At 62.9% G+C, this 12,466-nt stretch overlaps 2 non-coding genes across 2 annotated transcripts; both read right to left on the bottom strand.

Annotated features, from left to right (window-relative positions):
* Positions 1-3,002: 3,002 nt before the first annotated feature.
* On the bottom strand, positions 3,003-3,121 carry LOC131870857 (5S ribosomal RNA). Its single transcript, XR_009369159.1, has one exon. It is a non-coding gene; the product is annotated as a 5S ribosomal RNA (ribosomal RNA).
* A 7,728-nt stretch (positions 3,122-10,849) lies between these two features.
* On the bottom strand, positions 10,850-10,968 carry LOC131870879 (5S ribosomal RNA). The gene has a single exon (XR_009369180.1). It is a non-coding gene; the product is annotated as a 5S ribosomal RNA (ribosomal RNA).
* Between the last annotated feature and the right edge of the window lie 1,498 nt (positions 10,969-12,466).

The following is a 12,466-nucleotide window of genomic DNA, read 5'->3' as shown; positions in this document are numbered from 1 at the left end:
TTGGCTGGGTTTGCCCCGGCTGCGCTCCGAAGCGGGGTTATTGGAGCGCCGCCTCTTTTTTTGTCGGAGCGTTTTGGTGGGGTTTCTCGCATTGCCACCCTGGCGCGCACGAAGTCGGAAGTAGGGTTAATTGCCCGGGTGCGCACCTTTGCCAGGGTGGGCACCTTACCTGGGCTGCGCACCAGGGCGGGCTCAAGATGGCACGCGCGTTCCGTTTTTTTCACTATCTTTCAAAACGGAAATTTTAAAATCTCCTTTTTTTTTTGCCTTTTCTGGAAATTAGTGAAGGCAGCGCATCAAAGGTGCGCACCTCGCTGCCCACCTTGGTGTGCTCTGAGGTGCGCACCCGGGAGCGCTACGAAGTGTGCTCCAAGGTGCGGCGTGCACGTTGTCGGAGCCCGGTTTGCCCCGGGTGCGCACCTCGCCTGCACCTTGGCCGGGGTGGGCACCTTGGCTGGGTTTGCCCAGGGTGCGCTCCGAAGCGGGGTTACTGGAGCGCCCCCTCTTTTTTTGTCAGAGCGTTTGGTGGGGTTTCTCGCATTGGCTCTTCCCAGGCCCGGTTGTTGGGTGCGCTCCCACCCTGGCGCGCGCGAAGTTGGAAGTTGGGTTAATTGCCCGGGCGCGCACCTTCGCCAGGGTGGGCACCTTGGTGCGCACACCTTGGCTGGGCTGCGCACCAGGGCGGGCTCAAGATGGCACCAGCATTCCCTTTTTCTCACTATCTTTCAAAACGGAAATTTTAAAATCTCGTTTTTTTTTTGCCTTTTATGGAAATTAGTGAAGGCATCGCATCAAAGGTGCGCACCTCGCTGCCCACCTTGGTGTGCTCCGAGGTGCCCACCACGGTGCGCAACGCCGGTGCGAACCCGGGAGCGCCCCGATGTGTGCTCCAAGGTGCGGCGTGCACGAAGTCGGACCCCGGTTTGCCCCGGGTGCGCACCTCGCGTGCACCTTGGTGCGCACACCTTGGCTGGGTTGCGCGGCCTGGTGGGCACCATGGTGCGCACCAAGGAGCGCTCCGAAGTGTGCTCCAAGGTGCGGCGTGCACGAAGTCGGAGCCCGGTTTGCCCCGGGTACGCACCTCGCGTGCACCTTCGCCGGGGTGGGCACCTCGGCTGGGTTGCGCGCCCTGGTGCGCACCAAGGAGCGCTCCGAAGTGTGCTCCAAGGTGCGGCGTGCACGAAGTCGGAGCCCGGTTTGCCCCGGGTGCGCACCTTCGCCGCGGTGCGCACCATGGCGTGCACGAAGTCGGAGCCCGGTTTGCCCCGGGTGCGCACCTCGCGTGCACCTTCGGCGGGGTTGCGCGCCCTGGTGGGCACCATGGTGCGCACCAAGGAGCGCTCCGAAGTGTGCTCCAAGGTGCGGCGTGCACGAAGTCGGAGCCCGGTTTGCCCCGGGTGCGCACCTCGCGTGCACCTTCGGCGGGGTTGCGCGCCCTGGTGGGCACCATGGTGCGCACCAAGGAGCGCTCCGAAGTGTGCTCCAAGGTGCGGCGTGCACGAAGTCGGAGCCCGGTTTGCCCCGGGTGCGCACCTCGCGTGCACCTTCGCCGCGGTGGGCACCATGGCGTGCACGAAGTCGGAGCCCGGTTTGCCCCGGGTGCGCACCTCGCGTGCACCTTCGCCGGGGTGGGCACCTCGGCTGGGTTGCGCGCCCTGGTGCGCACCAAGGAGCGCTCCGAAGTGTGCTCCAAGGTGCGGCGTGCACGAAGTCGGAGCCCGGTTTGCCCCGGGTGCGCACCTCGCGTGCACCTTCGCCAGGGTGGGCACCTCGGTGCGCACACCTTCTCAATGTTTTCTTGCCTTTTCTGGAAATTGGTGAAGGCAGCGCATCAAAGGTGCGCACCTCGGTGTGCTCCGAGGTGCGAACCCGAGAGCGCTCCGAGGTGCCCACGAAGTCGAAAGTCGGGTTAATTGCATTGTTTTCCCCGGGTGCGCTCCGAGGTGCGCAACATCGGCGCGCACCAAGGAGGGCTCCGAAGTGTGCTCCAAGGTGCGCACGATGGCGTGCACCTCTGGTGCGCACGATTCGGAGCTCGGTTTGACCGGGGTGCGCACACCTTGGCTGGGTTGCGCACCTTTTGTGCGCTCCAAGGTGCGCACGAAGTCGGAGCTCGGTTTGCCCCGGGTGCGCACCTTCGCCAGGGTGCGCACCTTGATGCGCACGCCTTGGCTGGGCTGCGCACCTTGGTGGGCGCCATGGTGCGCACCTTTCGTGCGCTCCAAGGTGCGCACGAAGTCGGAGCTCGGTTTGCCCCGGGTGCGCACCTTGGTGGGCGCCATGGTGCACTCCGAGGTGCCCAAGATTGGTGCGCACCAAGGAGCGCTCCGAAGTGCGCTCCAAGGTGCGCGCGAAGTCGAAAGTTGGGTTAATTGTCCGGTTTGCCTCGGGTGCGCACCTTGCGTGCACCTTCGCCAGGGTGGGCGCCTTGGTGCGCACACCTTGGCTGGGCTGCGCACACCTTGGCACCCGCGTTTCCTTCATTTTAAATTTTTTTTTTTTACAATCTCTCAAGTGGGAAATTCTATAATCTCAACTTTTTTTGCCTTTTCAGGAAACTTTTGAATGGAGCGCATCATTGGTGCGCTCCGAAGTGTGCTCCAAAGCTCTCTCCAGCTGCGTGCACCTGCCCCGGCCGCGCACCCGGCCCCGCCCAGCTTCGCTCACCTGTCCCGGGCGTCTGGTGCGGAACCTTAGAGTAAGAAACATCACCGTGCACCTTGGCCAACGTGCGCGACTCGACCGAGCGCGCACTGGCCGAGGTGCACACCGATTTCACCTGGGTGCGCGCGCAGCACCTCGGGCGCACCGGGGTGCGCGCACAACGCCCGGGTTGCACCGTGGCCTGTGTGCTCGGGGCGCCTCGGGTGCGCGCTCGGTGTCGCCCCCGCGCGCGCGGTAGTGCGGGCAGCGCACCCCGGCCCGGCCCGGCCCCGACGAGAACGCAAACGGGCAAAAGGTTTATTCAAATAGCATTGCGACGCCCGGCGAAAAACTAAAAAAGGGTGCAACACCGGGACTTCCCGGGAGGTCACCCATCCCAGTACTACTCCGGCCCAAGCGCGCTTAACTGCGGAGTTCTGATGGGATCCGGTGCACTAACGCTGGTATGATCGCACCCGTTATGAGCTTGTCGCAGTGTGTACTTAGCAAACCGCGACCCACGTGCGAATCCACCCCGGCCACCCACCCCCGTCGAGGTGCACACCCTCCCTCGCGAAGTGCGCCCCGTTCGCCAAGTGTGAGCCCTGCCCGGGTGCGCGCACCTTGCTAGGGCGTCGGGTGTGCACCCGGCCCGGCCTACGTGCGTGCACCTGGAGGGGGCGTCGTGTGCGTGCAGTGTCCCGTCTGCAACGCGGTGCCCACACACCACCTCGGGCGCAACGACCTGCGCTCACATGTGGGCCGAGTGCACCTTGGTGCATGTTCGGGGCGCCTCGGGTGCACGCTCGATCTTGCCCCGGTGCACCAAGGCGCTCGGTTTGCCCCGGGTGCGCACTTGGTGCAAGGTGGGCACCCAAAATAGGGATCAAGCACCAAAACACAAGTTTCGGGATGCAAAATGGGACCCAAGGACCACAAATGCGTTCCAAGACCCATGATGGGTCCACGAGAACAAAAATGTGTTCCGAGACTTAATAAACAAATATTGGGTTTTAGGAGAAGAAACATGCTCTGATGCCCAAAACGAGAATCGACCCCGAAAAGGCCACAGGCCAAAAGTGGGATGCGAGACAAAAAAAAATGGGACCCGAGGACCAAAATTGGGTTCCCAGGTCGAAGACAGGGCAACCGGACAAGAAACGACCTCTAAGGCTCGAAATGAGTCCCGACGACTAAAACTTGACAAGAAGCACCCATCAGGCACCCAACTCGACACCCATGGGATGCCGACCCACCCGGGCTTCCACCTAGCACACCTTGGCACCCACCCACCCTCGCACCCAACCTCGCACCCAACTTAGCACCTTTGAACCCACATTGGCACTCACCCTGACCCTGGCACCTTGGAACCCACATTGGCACTCACCTTGACCCTGGCACCCACCTTTGCACTCACCTTGGGACCCACCCTGGCTCCCACCTCGGCACCCACCCAGACACCCACCTTGGTTCCTTGGCACCCACCTTGGATCCTTGGCACCCACCCCGACACCCACCTTGGCACGCAACTTGGCTACTTGCCACCCACCTTGGCTCCTTGACGCCCACCCCGACAACCACCCCGTGACCTACCCTGGCTAGGGTTGGTGCACACCCACCCTGGTGCCCACCTTGGCACCCACCCTATGACCCACCTTGGCACGCACCTTAGTACCCACCCCGTTACCCACCCTAGGACCCACCCCGTGACCCACCTTGGCCAGGGTGGGTGCCTTGGTGCGCACAACTTGCCTGGGCTGCACACCAGGGCGGGCTCAAGATGGCACCCGCGTTCCGTTTTTTTCACTATCTTTCAAAACGGAAATTTTAAAATCTCATTTTTTTCTTTTTTTTGCCTTTTCTGGAAATTAGTGAAGGCAGCGCATCAAAGGTGCGCAATGCTGGTGCGAACCCGGGAGCGCTCCGATGTGTGCTCCAAGGTGCGGCGTGCACGAAGTCCGAGCCCGGTTTGCCCCGGGTGCGCACCTCGCGTGCACCTTCGCCGGGGTGAGCACCTTGGCTGGGTTGCGCGCCCTGGTGCGTACCAAGGAGCGCTCTGAAGTGTGCTCCAAGGTGCGGCGTGCACGAAGTCGGAGCCCGGTTTGCCCCGGGTGTGCACCTCGGGTGCGCACCTCGCGTGCACCTTCGCTGCGGTGGGCACCTTGGCTGGGTTGCGCGCCTTGGTGGGCACCATGCAGTGCACGAAGTCGGAGCCCGGTTTGCCCCGGGCGCGCACCTCCGCCAGGGTGGGCACCTTGGTGCGCACAACTTGCCTGGGCTGCGCACCAGGAAGGGCTCAAGATGGCACCCGCGTTCCGTTTTTTTCACTATCTTTCAGAACGGAAATTTTAAAATATCGTTTTTTTTTGCCTTTTCTGGAAATTAGTGAAGGCAGCGCATCAAAGGTGCGCAACGCTGGTGCGAACCTGGGAGCGCTCCGATGTGTGCTCCAAGGTGCGGCGTGCACGAAGTCGGAGCCCGGTTTGCCCCGGGTGCGCCCTGGTGGGCACCATGGTGCGCACCAAGGAGCGCTCCGAAGTGTGCTCCAAGGTGCGGCCTGCACGAAGTCGGAGCCCGGTTTGCCCCGGGTGTGCACCTCGGGTGGGCACCTTGGTGCGCATGCCTTGCCTGGGCTGCGCACCAGGGCGGGCTCAAGATGGCACCCGCGTTCCTTTTTTTTCACTATCTTTCAAAACGGAAATTTTAAAATCTCATTTTTTTTTGCCTTTTTCTGGAAATTAGTGAAGGCAGCGCATCAAAGGTGCGCACCTCGCTGCCCACCACGGTGCGCAACGCCGGTGGGCACCCGGGAGTGCTTCGAAGTGTGCTCCAAGGTGCTGCGTGCACGTTGTCGGAGCCCGGTTTGCCCCGGGTGCGCACCTCGCGTGCACCTTCGTCGGGGTGGGCACCTTGGCTTGGTTTGCCCCGGCTGCGCTCCGAAGCGGGGTTATTGGAGCGCCGCCTCTTTTTTTGTCGGAGCGTTTGGTGGGGTTTCTCGCATTGGCTCTTCCGAGGCCCGGTTGCCACCCTGGCGCGCACGAAGTCGGAAGTAGGGTTAATTGCCCGGGTGCGCACCTTTGCCAGGGTGGCACCTTACCTGGGCTGCGCACCAGGGCGGGCTCAAGATGGCACGCGCGTTCCGTTTTTTTCACTATCTTTCAAAACGGAAATTTTAAAATCTCCTTTTTTTTTTGCCTTTTCTGGAAATTAGTGAAGGCAGCGCATCAAAGGTGCGCACCTCGCTGCCCACCTTGGTGTGCTCTGAGGTGCGCACCCGGGAGCGCTACGAAGTGTGCTCCAAGGTGCGGCGTGCACGTTGTCGGAGCCCGGTTTGCCCCGGGTGCGCACCTCGCCTGCACCTTGGCCGGGGTGGGCACCTTGGCTGGGTTTGCCCAGGGTGCGCTCCGAAGCGGGGTTACTGGAGCGCCCCCTCTTTTTTTGTCAGAGAGTTTGGTGGGGTTTCTCGCATTGGCTCTTCCCAGGCCCGGTTGTTGGGTGCGCTCCCACTCTGGCGCGCGCGAAGTTGGAAGTTGGGTTAATTGCCCGGGCGCGCACCTTCGCCAGGGTGGGCACCTTGGTGCGCAAACCTTGGCTGGGCTGCGCACCAGGGCGGGCTCAAGATGGCACCAGCATTCCCTTTTTCTCACTATCTTTCAAAACGGAAATTTTAAAATCTCGTTTTTTTTTTGCCTTTTATGGAAATTAGTGAAGGCATCGCATCAAAGGTGCGCACCTCGCTGCCCACCTTGGTGTGCTCCGAGGTGCCCACCACGGTGCGCAACGCCGGTGCGAACCCGGGAGCGCCCCGATGTGTGCTCCAAGGTGCGGCGTGCACGAAGTCGGACCCCGGTTTGCCCCGGGTGCGCACCTCGCGTGCACCTTGGTGCGCACACCTTGGCTGGGTTGCGCGGCCTGGTGGGCACCATGGTGCGCACCAAGGAGCGCTCCGAAGTGTGCTCCAAGGTGCGGCGTGCACGAAGTAGGAGCCCGGTTTGCCCCGGGTGCGCACCTTCGCCGCGGTGGGCACCATGGCGTGCACGAAGTCGGAGCCCGGTTTGCCCCGGGTGCGCACCTCGCGTGCACCTTCGCCGGGGTGGGCACCTCGGCTGGGTTGCGCGCCCTGGTGCGCACCAAGGAGCGCTCTGAAGTGTGCTCCAAGGTGCGGCGTGCACGAAGTCGGAGCCCGGTTTGCCCCGGGTGTGCACCTCGCGTGCACCTTCGCTGCGGTGGGCACCTTGGCTGGGTTGCGCGCCTTGGTGGGCACCATGCAGTGCACGAAGTCGGAGCCCGGTTTGCCCCGGGCGCGCACCTCCGCCAGGGTGGGCACCTTGGTGCGCACAACTTGCCTGGGCTGCGCACCAGGAAGGGCTCAAGATGGCACCCGCGTTCCGTTTTTTTCACTATCTTTCAGAACGGAAATTTTAAAATATCGTTTTTTTTTGCCTTTTCTGGAAATTAGTGAAGGCAGCGCATCAAAGGTGCGCAACGCTGGTGCGAACCTGGGAGCGCTCCGATGTGTGCTCCAAGGTGCGGCGTGCACGAAGTCGGACCCCGGTTTGCCCCGGGTGCGCACCTCGCGTGCACCTTGGTGCGCACACCTTGGCTGGGTTGCGCGCCCTGGTGGGCACCATGGTGCGCACCAAGGAGCGCTCCGAAGTGTGCTCCAAGGTGCGGCGTGCACGAAGTCGGAGCCCGGTTTGCCCCGGGTGCGCACCTCGCGTGCACCTTCGCCGCGGTGGGCACCATGGCGTGCACGAAGTCGGAGCCCGGTTTGCCCCGGGTGCGCACCTCGCGTGCACCTTCGCCGGGGTGGGCACCTTGGTGTGCAGACCTTGGCTGGGTTGCGCGCCCTGGTGGGCACCATGGTGCGCACCAAGGAGCGCTCCGAAGTGTGCTCCAAGGTGCGGCCTGCACGAAGTCGGAGCCCGGTTTGCCCCGGGTGTGCACCTCGGGTGGGCACCTTGGTGCGCATGCCTTGCCTGGGCTGCGCACCAGGGCGGGCTCAAGATGGCACCCGCGTTCCTTTTTTTTCACTATCTTTCAAAACGGAAATTTTAAAATCTCATTTTTTTTTGCCTTTTTCTGGAAATTAGTGAAGGCAGCGCATCAAAGGTGCGCACCTCGCTGCCCACCACGGTGCGCAACGCCGGTGGGCACCCGGGAGTGCTTCGAAGTGTGCTCCAAGGTGCTGCGTGCACGTTGTCGGAGCCCGGTTTGCCCCGGGTGCGCACCTCGCGTGCACCTTCGTCGGGGTGGGCACCTTGGCTGGGTTTGCCCCGGCTGCGCTCCGAAGCGGGGTTATTGGAGCCCCGCCTCTTTTTTTGTCGGAGCGTTTGGTGGGGTTTCTCGCATTGGCTCTTCCGAGGCCCGGTTGCCACCCTGGCGCGCACGAAGTCGGAAGTAGGGTTAATTGCCCGGGTGCGCACCTTTGCCAGGGTGGGCACCTTACCTGGGCTGCGCACCAGGGCGGGCTCAAGATGGCACGCGCGTTCCGTTTTTTTCACTATCTTTCAAAACGGAAATTTTAAAATCTCCTTTTTTTTTTGCCTTTTCTGGAAATTAGTGAAGGCAGCGCATCAAAGGTGCGCACCTCGCTGCCCACCTTGGTGTGCTCTGAGGTGCGCACCCGGGAGCGCTACGAAGTGTGCTCCAAGGTGCGGCGTGCACGTTGTCGGAGCCCGGTTTGCCCCGGGTGCGCACCTCGCCTGCACCTTGGCCGGGGTGGGCACCTTGGCTGGGTTTGCCCAGGGTGCGCTCCGAAGCGGGGTTACTGGAGCGCCCCCTCTTTTTTTGTCAGAGCGTTTGGTGGGGTTTCTCGCATTGGCTCTTCCCAGGCCCGGTTGTTGGGTGCGCTCCCACCCTGGCGCGCGCGAAGTTGGAAGTTGGGTTAATTGCCCGGGCGCGCACCTTCGCCAGGGTGGGCACCTTGGTGCGCACACCTTGGCTGGGCTGCGCACCAGGGCGGGCTCAAGATGGCACCAGCATTCCCTTTTTCTCACTATCTTTCAAAACGGAAATTTTAAAATCTCGTTTTTTTTTTGCCTTTTATGGAAATTAGTGAAGGCATCGCATCAAAGGTGCGCACCTCGCTGCCCACCTTGGTGTGCTCCGAGGTGCCCACCACGGTGCGCAACGCCGGTGCGAACCCGGGAGCGCCCCGATGTGTGCTCCAAGGTGCGGCGTGCACGAAGTCGGACCCCGGTTTGCCCCGGGTGCGCACCTCGCGTGCACCTTGGTGCGCACACCTTGGCTGGGTTGCGCGGCCTGGTGGGCACCATGGTGCGCACCAAGGAGCGCTCCGAAGTGTGCTCCAAGGTGCGGCGTGCACGAAGTCGGAGCCCGGTTTGCCCCGGGTACGCACCTCGCGTGCACCTTCGCCGGGGTGGGCACCTCGGCTGGGTTGCGCGCCCTGGTGCGCACCAAGGAGCGCTCCGAAGTGTGCTCCAAGGTGCGGCGTGCACGAAGTCGGAGCCCGGTTTGCCCCGGGTGCGCACCTTCGCCGCGGTGCGCACCATGGCGTGCACGAAGTCGGAGCCCGGTTTGCCCCGGGTGCGCACCTCGCGTGCACCTTCGGCGGGGTTGCGCGCCCTGGTGGGCACCATGGTGCGCACCAAGGAGCGCTCCGAAGTGTGCTCCAAGGTGCGGCGTGCACGAAGTCGGAGCCCGGTTTGCCCCGGGTGCGCACCTCGCGTGCACCTTCGGCGGGGTTGCGCGCCCTGGTGGGCACCATGGTGCGCACCAAGGAGCGCTCCGAAGTGTGCTCCAAGGTGCGGCGTGCACGAAGTCGGAGCCCGGTTTGCCCCGGGTGCGCACCTCGCGTGCACCTTCGCCGCGGTGGGCACCATGGCGTGCACGAAGTCGGAGCCCGGTTTGCCCCGGGTGCGCACCTCGCGTGCACCTTCGCCGGGGTGGGCACCTCGGCTGGGTTGCGCGCCCTGGTGCGCACCAAGGAGCGCTCCGAAGTGTGCTCCAAGGTGCGGCGTGCACGAAGTCGGAGCCCGGTTTGCCCCGGGTGCGCACCTCGCGTGCACCTTCGCCAGGGTGGGCACCTCGGTGTGCTCCGAGGTGCGAACCCGAGAGCGCTCCGAGGTGCCCACGAAGTCGAAAGTCGGGTTAATTGCATTGTTTTCCCCGGGTGCGCTCCGAGGTGCGCAACATCGGCGCGCACCAAGGAGGGCTCCGAAGTGTGCTCCAAGGTGCGCACGATGGCGTGCACCTCTGGTGCGCACGATTCGGAGCTCGGTTTGACCGGGGTGCGCACACCTTGGCTGGGTTGCGCACCTTTTGTGCGCTCCAAGGTGCGCACGAAGTCGGAGCTCGGTTTGCCCCGGGTGCGCACCTTCGCCAGGGTGCGCACCTTGATGCGCACGCCTTGGCTGGGCTGCGCACCTTGGTGGGCGCCATGGTGCGCACCTTTCGTGCGCTCCAAGGTGCGCACGAAGTCGGAGCTCGGTTTGCCCCGGGTGCGCACCTTGGTGGGCGCCATGGTGCACTCCGAGGTGCCCAAGATTGGTGCGCACCAAGGAGCGCTCCGAAGTGCGCTCCAAGGTGCGCGCGAAGTCGAAAGTTGGGTTAATTGTCCGGTTTGCCTCGGGTGCGCACCTTGCGTGCACCTTCGCCAGGGTGGGCGCCTTGGTGCGCACACCTTGGCTGGGCTGCGCACACCTTGGCACCCGCGTTTCCTTCATTTTAAATTTTTTTTTTTTACAATCTCTCAAGTGGGAAATTCTATAATCTCAACTTTTTTTGCCTTTTCAGGAAACTTTTGAATGGAGCGCATCATTGGTGCGCTCCGAAGTGTGCTCCAAAGCTCTCTCCAGCTGCGTGCACCTGCCCCGGCCGCGCACCCGGCCCCGCCCAGCTTCGCTCACCTGTCCCGGGCGTCTGGTGCGGAACCTTAGAGTAAGAAACATCACCGTGCACCTTGGCCAACGTGCGCGACTCGACCGAGCGCGCACTGGCCGAGGTGCACACCGATTTCACCTGGGTGCGCGCGCAGCACCTCGGGCGCACCGGGGTGCGCGCACAACGCCCGGGTTGCACCGTGGCCTGTGTGCTCGGGGCGCCTCGGGTGCGCGCTCGGTGTCGCCCCCGCGCGCGCGGTAGTGCGGGCAGCGCACCCCGGCCCGGCCCGGCCCCGACGAGAACGCAAACGGGCAAAAGGTTTATTCAAATAGCATTGCGACGCCCGGCGAAAAACTAAAAAAGGGTGCAACACCGGGACTTCCCGGGAGGTCACCCATCCCAGTACTACTCCGGCCCAAGCGCGCTTAACTGCGGAGTTCTGATGGGATCCGGTGCACTAACGCTGGTATGATCGCACCCGTTATGAGCTTGTCGCAGTGTGTACTTAGCAAACCGCGACCCACGTGCGAATCCACCCCGGCCACCCACCCCCGTCGAGGTGCACACCCTCCCTCGCGAAGTGCGCCCCGTTCGCCAAGTGTGAGCCCTGCCCGGGTGCGCGCACCTTGCTAGGGCGTCGGGTGTGCACCCGGCCCGGCCTACGTGCGTGCACCTGGAGGGGGCGTCGTGTGCGTGCAGTGTCCCGTCTGCAACGCGGTGCCCACACACCACCTCGGGCGCAACGACCTGCGCTCACATGTGGGCCGAGTGCACCTTGGTGCATGTTCGGGGCGCCTCGGGTGCACGCTCGATCTTGCCCCGGTGCACCAAGGCGCTCGGTTTGCCCCGGGTGCGCACTTGGTGCAAGGTGGGCACCCAAAATAGGGATCAAGCACCAAAACACAAGTTTCGGGATGCAAAATGGGACCCAAGGACCACAAATGCGTTCCAAGACCCATGATGGGTCCACGAGAACAAAAATGTGTTCCGAGACTTAATAAACAAATATTGGGTTTTAGGAGAAGAAACATGCTCTGATGCCCAAAACGAGAATCGACCCCGAAAAGGCCACAGGCCAAAAGTGGGATGCGAGACAAAAAAAAATGGGACCCGAGGACCAAAATTGGGTTCCCAGGTCGAAGACAGGGCAACCGGACAAGAAACGACCTCTAAGGCTCGAAATGAGTCCCGGCGACTAAAACTTGACAAGAAGCACCCATCAGGCACCCAACTCGACACCCATGGGATGCCGACCCACCCGGGCTTCCACCTAGCACACCTTGGCACCCACCCACCCTCGCACCCAACCTCGCACCCAACTTAGCACCTTTGAACCCACATTGGCACTCACCCTGACCCTGGCACCTTGGAACCCACATTGGCACTCACCTTGACCCTGGCACCCACCTTTGCACTCACCTTGGGACCCACCCTGGCTCCCACCTCGGCACCCACCCAGACACCCACCTTGGTTCCTTGGCACCCACCTTGGATCCTTGGCACCCACCCCGACACCCACCTTGGCACGCAACTTGGCTACTTGCCACCCATCTTGGCTCCTTGACGCCCACCCCGACAACCACCCCGTGACCTACCCTGGCTAGGGTTGGTGCACACCCACCCTGGTGCCCACCTTGGCACCCACCCTATGACCCACCTTGGCACGCACCTTAGTACCCACCCCGTTACCCACCCTAGGACCCACCCCGTGACCCACCTTGGCCAGGGTGGGTGCCTTGGTGCGCACAACTTGCCTGGGCTGCACACCAGGGCGGGCTCAAGATGGCACCCGCGTTCCGTTTTTTTCACTATCTTTCAAAACGGAAATTTTAAAATCTCATTTTTTTCTTTTTTTTGCCTTTTCTGGAAATTAGTGAAGGCAGCGCATCAAAGGTGCGCAATGCTGGTGCGAACCCGGGAGCGCTCCGATGTGTGCTCCAAGGTGCGGCGTGCACGAAGTCCGAGCCCGGTTTGCCCC

Source organism: Cryptomeria japonica, unplaced genomic scaffold, assembly GCF_030272615.1.
Source record: "Cryptomeria japonica unplaced genomic scaffold, Sugi_1.0 HiC_scaffold_354, whole genome shotgun sequence".
Classification (NCBI taxonomy): Eukaryota; Viridiplantae; Streptophyta; class Pinopsida; order Cupressales; family Cupressaceae; genus Cryptomeria; species Cryptomeria japonica.
The sequence above is the reverse complement of the archived record's forward strand: the minus strand, read 5'-3'. Positions and strand labels throughout refer to the sequence as shown.